This window comes from Callospermophilus lateralis, chromosome 10 (assembly GCF_048772815.1).
Source record: "Callospermophilus lateralis isolate mCalLat2 chromosome 10, mCalLat2.hap1, whole genome shotgun sequence".
Lineage (NCBI taxonomy): Eukaryota > Metazoa > Chordata > Mammalia > Rodentia > Sciuridae > Callospermophilus > Callospermophilus lateralis.
The window spans coordinates 120848120-120855306 of NC_135314.1; positions in this window are offsets into that span (position 1 = coordinate 120848120).

The following is a 7187-nucleotide window of genomic DNA, read 5'->3' on the forward strand; positions in this document are numbered from 1 at the left end:
TTAAACAGTATCTAGCAATTTCTACCATGAAAGGTGGTGACCGAGCCTTCTCCCACTCCTGTGGCCCAGTATACACACACACACACACACACACACACACACACACACACACATACACACATGACCTTTCGTCTCCATCACATCACAATTTTTGGGTGAATCATTTTTGTGTTTACATTTCTAGGACCGTGAAAACATTGTGCAAAGCTGAGACAAACAGTACCTTGTAATTGCATTTATTTTCTTGAATACGTTTTTGATTTTTCCTGAAGTTGAAATTGCCTTCCCTTTTCCGTTCCCTGGCTTTTCCTCAGCATCAGTCATTAATTCATGCTCAACCCAGACACAGTTGGAAATCGGTTCTTATTAGAGTCAAAGGTGTAAGAAAAAATCTTTAAGTTTCTCTCTCTCTCTCTCTTTTTTTTTTTTTTTTTCTTATTGGCAACATCTCTCCTGGATCCCTCCACCTTCTGCTCCCTGTCTGGAAGGTCATTTTCTAGCTGCACATCTGTCTTCTCAGGTCACTTTTGTCACCAGCTTGCAAACCCCAGTTCCCTCTCTCTGTCTCCTGGATCCCATGTCTCTGTTTTGTACCTACATAAGGGGTTCCTGAGAGGTCACCGTTTTATTCTTCTTGAAGGTTGGGCCATACAGAGAATTCTAGAATGGAAATTTTTTTGCTTTAAGGATTTTGAAGAATTGCTCTATCCGCCAGCCTCCTGGGTTGCTGTGAAGAAGTCTGCTGCCAATTCTTCCCATTCATTTTATATAATATATCCTCTACCCACTTTCGGATCTTTGCATGGTCTCTGGATCCCTGGCCTGTGTGGGTCGTTTTTCATCCCCTGGGCTGAGCACCCGGCAGGCCCTCTCTATCTACCTGCAGCTTAAGTTCTTCAGCTCTGGAAAATGTATTTATATTATCTCTTCAATAATTTCCCACCAATCTTGTCTGTTCTCTATCTCTGCCGCTCCCGTTAGTTAGTTTTAGACCTATAGATGGAGTCCATAATTTTCCTTCCTTCTTCCTTTTCTCTTTCTCCTTCCATCTGTCCTTCCTTCTTTCTTTTTCTTTTCATTTTTCTTTTTGTCCTATTTCTGTGTTCTAGTTATCATTCAGGAAAATTCCTACATAATGACGTGAAGCTGGGCCACCGGCATTCTTGTGGGAGTGGAGGGAGGGAGAGGGGCTGGGCTCTTCCCAGTCAACTTTTGACTTGATCCTGCTTTCACCAGCATCCCCCAGAGCTCCCTGTGATCACAGCATCCTGGTGGAATTACTTCAGAGTCACCTCCTAGGACCAGAGAAGAGGAGGTCTGGAGCCTTCCTGCTCCCTATGCAGACTTGCATCTTACCTGCCTGTCTCAATCCTTGCCTGGGAGGTACCTGGGCTTCCCGTCCCTGAACCACCCCTCTGGCTGTGGACCACCCAGGTGCTCACTGGTGGCCCTGCTGCAGACGGAGCCTCTCTGCCATATCCACCGCCTGCGTTTCTTCCTCCTCATTGTTCAGCTCTCTCTTACCCACTGTCTTCTTTGTCTCTGCAGATGTATACCGTGTTTATCTCTACCATTTTAATGGAATCTCAGGAGAGAATAAGGAAAATGCATGTGTGCAAATCACCCTGTTTAACTCAAATTTTCTATTTTTCTTCTTTTGTTTAAAAAAAATCGCAATTTTAACGTTGTTTCGTACCAAACAGAGCTGTTGTGTTTAACAATTGAAACTGTCAATTCTCTTTCTTCTGACAGTTCTAACACATTTTCAAGAACTTTAAGAAGTTATCTTTTCGAAATTACAAGAACAGGTACATTCAGCTCCCCCCACCCCGCACTGGAACCCACATACTTTGCTTAGGTCCAGCCATCTGGTATTTGATGCAAGTCACTATCATTAAAATTGGGTTCTTGGTCTCCGCAAGATCTGAGTGGGAGTGAGCACGGAGGAAGGGGTTCCAGATGGGTGGGAAAGAGACACAAGGCCTAGACAGGCAGTGGGAGAGAATGAGAGGGAGATCCCAAAGGGACCTGAGAGTCCCGTCCACCTTCCATCGCCCTCATTTCATGGTGCCATTGAATGAGCTGGCTACACCTCTGCAGGTAGAGGTGTGGCCTGGCTCCTTCAACTGAACAGTATAGAGGAGCAGGAGACTACAAGACCCAGAAAAATGTGTGAAATGGGATGATAAATTGGAAAGCTCTTGGAAAATAAAAGGGCTATATAAATGCACAGTGTCATTACCACCTCGTGCAGTTCAGGCAAGTCCAGTCCTAACTCACTGTAACATTATTGGGCAAGTACATTACAGTCATCTCCTGGGGACATGGAAATGTCCCTTGAACATGGAATATCCCTCAGACAAAAGTCTAGAAGTCTCTATGAAGAAATGCAGTGTTCATTAAGGAAACTAAAGCTCATGACATCCAAGGTTGACCCAGGAATAGATCTGCTCCAAGCATTTCCATCTGCCCTGCAGCTCTTGAAGGACTTGTGGGAAGATGGTAGAATACCCAGATGGAGGAAGCCTGGGTCCTTGAGCCACCAGGTGGAAGCCAGCTCTGGCTGGCCCATACCAGACTTTGTCTAAGGAGAAATGAACTCTTGTGGTACTGAGCCACTGGGATTTGGGGACTGACTTGTGACAGAGATACAGCCTGGCCTTTGCTTTGAAGCTTGGGCTAAGAAGAGCTCCCCCCGGTAGAGTCTCGTGCATCGTGAGAAAGAATGAATTGGATGCAAAGGCCCTTCTGTTCATGCCTGGAGATTCAGCTGAGACCAGAAGGACCCTCCTGGGCAGGGCTTGGCTAAACACTGTGGACAATCTCTCCACTGTAGTGCGCCATGGTGACTTCTCTGTCTCCTGGTGTCCCCCATGTGGCAGGCCCCTCAGTGCCATCTCTCAGACCCATTCTGAAACTGAGCCTCACAAAGACCCTTTTCTGCCCACCCCATTTCTTGGACCAGCAAGCAACATCAGTCATGTCCTCCCTGACTAGAGACCCTGCCCCCGGCCGTGAGGTGAGAGATCTCCCTCTCACATGGATCCTCCTCTGGGAACCTCCTTAGAGCTGCACCGTCACTGTCCCTCAGTGTCTGACACACAGGCAGATGCAGAAAGGTGCAGAAAGGACAGCTACCTTTGACCAACCTTCCCAACTAAGGTGGAAATACCACGGAACCTTGGTTCCAACTAAAGTCCTCAACTTTGAAAAGCCGAAGTCCCTTAAATATCAGAGATTTCAAATGATCTTCCTTTATGAATCATGTGAGCCTGTGAGGATCCAACAAAGTCGGAAAAACATCAACCTATATATTAGTTTTTTTTAAAAAGTGTTGATGTAGAATTCTCCAGTGGTTCTAGAATTTTCAGCTAAGACTAGGGAAATGGAGTCACCATGTATCCTATATTCGAAAGCAAGCCCAAAGCAATTTGAGTCTAACATCCGGACTTTCCACCTAAGACTTAGGGGGAAACAGCAGAACCAGGCCTGGTACCTCCAGCCCCGGGCCACCCTCTCTCTACCTGTCTGATCAGGGGGGAGGAGAATGTTCTAAGGAGAAGGCAGGTCCATGAAGAAAATCATCCCAGTCCCTTGCCAAGGCCATGAGGCTTCTGGAGGCTGAGGGAGGCTATAAGAGGAGAGGACAGGCCTCACCTGCCTGTAAGTGGCTCAGTACCCTTTGCTCACATCAGTGCCTCTACTGTTGGTGCCACTTGGGATATAGGTTAGCGTATCTATTAGAGAAAGCTTGACATGTGTTCCCTGAAGTTTGGGGAAAATTCTAGAGAGAGGTTGGTGCCTGCATGTCTCTTAGGATTTTCTGAAGCTTGGAGGCAGCACACACAAGCAGTGTGAGGATATGGTAGAGAAACCACCACCTTCACTACCACATGCAGCCGACAGCTGGCGCCAGAGAGAAGATCTCTCCTCCTGAAAGGGCATTAGGAATGAGCACTAGGGGAATAGAATGAAGGAAAGCCTGACTGCCTCTTTATGGATAAGTCCTCAGCTACGGGGAAGTTAAATACTGCCCCCAAAGTCCACGTGTACCATTGGTGTGGGTTAGGGTTTGGATATGAGCTGTCTCCTTGTGGAACGATTACATTCTGAGAACTGTAACCTAATCAGTCTGTTCTAACTAACTGGGTGGTAATGGCAGGCAGATGGGGTGTGACTGCAGACAGACAGGGTGTTGCTGGAGGAGGCGGATCACGGAGGGTCTGACCTGGAAAGGTTCATCTTCTCTGTGATCCCTTTCCCTTTCCTTCTCTCTGCTTCCTGGCCACCTGAGTAGAGCTGCACTCCTCCACCCTGTCCTGCCATCACGATGTTCTGCCTCGAACTTGGGCCCAGAACAATAGAACCAGCTATCTATGGGCAGAGATCTCTGAGACCATGAATCGAAGTAACCTTTTCCTCCTCCAAGTTGTTCTTGTCAGGTGTTTTGCTCACAGTGAAGAAAAGCTGACCAACACAATAGGAGACCACCATATGAGCCACCAGCCAGAGTCAGACCTGCACCAAACCTCAGGAGACCAGCAGCACCTGTCACTCCCACAACTGACCAGTTTTTCTCAGGAGGGAGGACTTCTGCTCCTTCTCCTCCCCCTCCTGGCCCTCAACCCTGGAGGACCTGGACCCTCAAAAGGAAGAGGGGTGCAGGTGTCTGAAAAGACAATCTCCATACCCCCAAGTCCAAGGAGGCAGGAAGGGGATCAGCCCATGGCTTTCTCCTTCCTACAAGTTCCTGGGGCCAGGGTCGAGCTCTTCTCTGGAAGAAGGTTGGCAAGGAGGTCTGAACAGAGTTTCAGATTGAAACTTTAAACTGGGTTCATCTTCTAATGAGTGAAGGTGACAGAACAGTGGTGGCATCTACCCAGGAAGTTTTGCTGAGGCTGGAGAAGCATCAACATGCCCAGGCAAAGGTAATGATGAGAGGGAAAAAAAAATCACGACTTCAATGATTTCACCCCAGGTGAATTAAGACTATGCCACAAATCACAGGGGGCCTCACAAATTTGTTATCTGATTTCAATGTTTTCTGGAGCAAAGATTTCTTTAATCATCCTATTTTTCTTTTCATTTAACCCACCCATTTTATCACAAAAGGAAGATGGTTCACCCCCAAGACACATGCCCAAGCAGAAGAACCCAGAACAGCTCATGCCTGATTTCTGATAGGGTTAAAGGAAGCACCAGGGCTTAGCATCATCCTGATCTCCCAGCTGGGGATACGGGGGCGGGGAGGGGCTCTTTGGATTCAAGCCACCTAAGAGCTTCTTCCACCCCAGGACACTCTGAGGTGGTGCAGACACACACCTAGACTGAACAGAACAGTGCCTTGATGTCAGGGCTTGGCATCCATCGGAGACACTGAGGCCAAGGACACAGGCCTGGAAGACAAGCCACACCATGCACATTCAGGACACGGGCACCCCCGTATTCACACATAAATTGAAGAAAGGCCAAAACAAACCCCAAACATAAGACAACTGGATATTCTACCGCCCTGGACAGTCCACCCCATTGCATTCTCTCCACAATTGCTGGCCCTTGAGCTTCAAGAGTGGACCACCCGAGGCCTAGTTAAGGGAAGAACATGTGAATAAAGAAATTTCCCACCCCCCCCCCCCGCCCAGGAAAGGAAAGGTTTGTGTCCAAGTTTACCTTCAATACCACTGAATTGTTTCATTTTTCAAAACGTACAGGGCCAGCCTTCCTTTCCTGTTAGAAATTGTGCAAACATGGCACCTCTTCAGCATGCCTTGCTAACCACGGATTCCATTATGTGTTTAATAATTGACTATTCAATAGAGCATTGATGCATTTTTGTCTGGAACTAATTCACCTTTGTCTGTGCCTCAGCACGAATGTTCGGTGAATCACAGATGGGATCGTAGAAGTGCTTCGAGTGCAGGCTGCCCGGCACAGATCCACGGCCTCGGGATTATTCATGTCAGGCCCTGTGCTCAGAAATGTTCTAGCATGGTAAAACCACCTGAAAATGTGATTTATGAAAGCCGTGGAGTGCGGGACTACACCTTTTCCCTTCTAATGAGAACTAACAAATCACAGTCTGCAGGCCGCTTAAGCCAGAGAAGAAATTGTCGGTTACAAAATTAACAAAAATGACTCCCTTACAGCCCATTAAGGCCGTGGAGCTACCCAGTTGGAAATCCGGCCGCCGAGCTCTGTTGACTTGGGAAGGAGTATTAGCAAATGCGTATGTCTTGGCTTCTCTTTAGTGAAAAGAAAATCCTCACACACACCCTGAAGAGTTTCCACCACGCTTTCTTGGTTTGGATTTCTGGGTTTGGGCAGCTCTGCAAAAGCACAAAGGGTGCATAATCTTGTGATGAACTGGGTGCATGGTCCTGCAGGGTCCTTTCCTGGAGAGGATCAGCTCTGTGCCCACGCTTAGAGGCTGAGCAGGGCTAGTGTGGCATGATCATCACAGATTTTTTTTCTTTCCTTCTTTTTTGTTTTTGTACCAGGGATTGAACCCAGGGGCACTTTAACTGAGTCACGTCCCCAGCCCTTTTTTTTAATATTTTATTTGGAGACAAGGTCTCACGGAGTTGCTTAGGGCCTCGCTAAATTGCTGAGGCTGCCTTTGAACTCGTGACCCTCCTGTCTCAGCCTCCTCCCAAGCCTCCTCGTGCCACTTTGCCTGGTGAACATCACAGATGTTTTTAAGCTTAGAACTTACTCCCAAATTGTTCTCAGCCATCATAATTACTTTTGCTATTTTTATACCAGAAACAGAGAATGTGGCATGGGTCTGGGTGGAGAAGCCCACCCAGAGGGGAAGGGTCCTCCATCAGGGAAAGGCTGGTTGCTTGGGCCTCTTCCCAGCTATGAAATAACTACAATGGGGGAATGGAGGGAACGAGATCACAGGAGAAATATTTCTTCTAGTCATTTGTAGAAGCTGGGTATTTAATTCCATAGCTAATGTATCATTTTGTTTCCGTTCACTTCAAAAATTCTGGCACAGTTAAATGTCCAGGCCTCCTTATTGGTGCAGTTCAAGTTTGCCAATGGGATTTGCTCTGCTTGGGGTCGTGGGATCTGGATTTTTATTTAGTGAGTGCCCTATAGTAATGGATGACTGAATTCATTTATTCCTTGAAGGCAATCTGCTTCTCAGTTAGGGGGCAGGAGAGGACAAAGAGAATACCTTT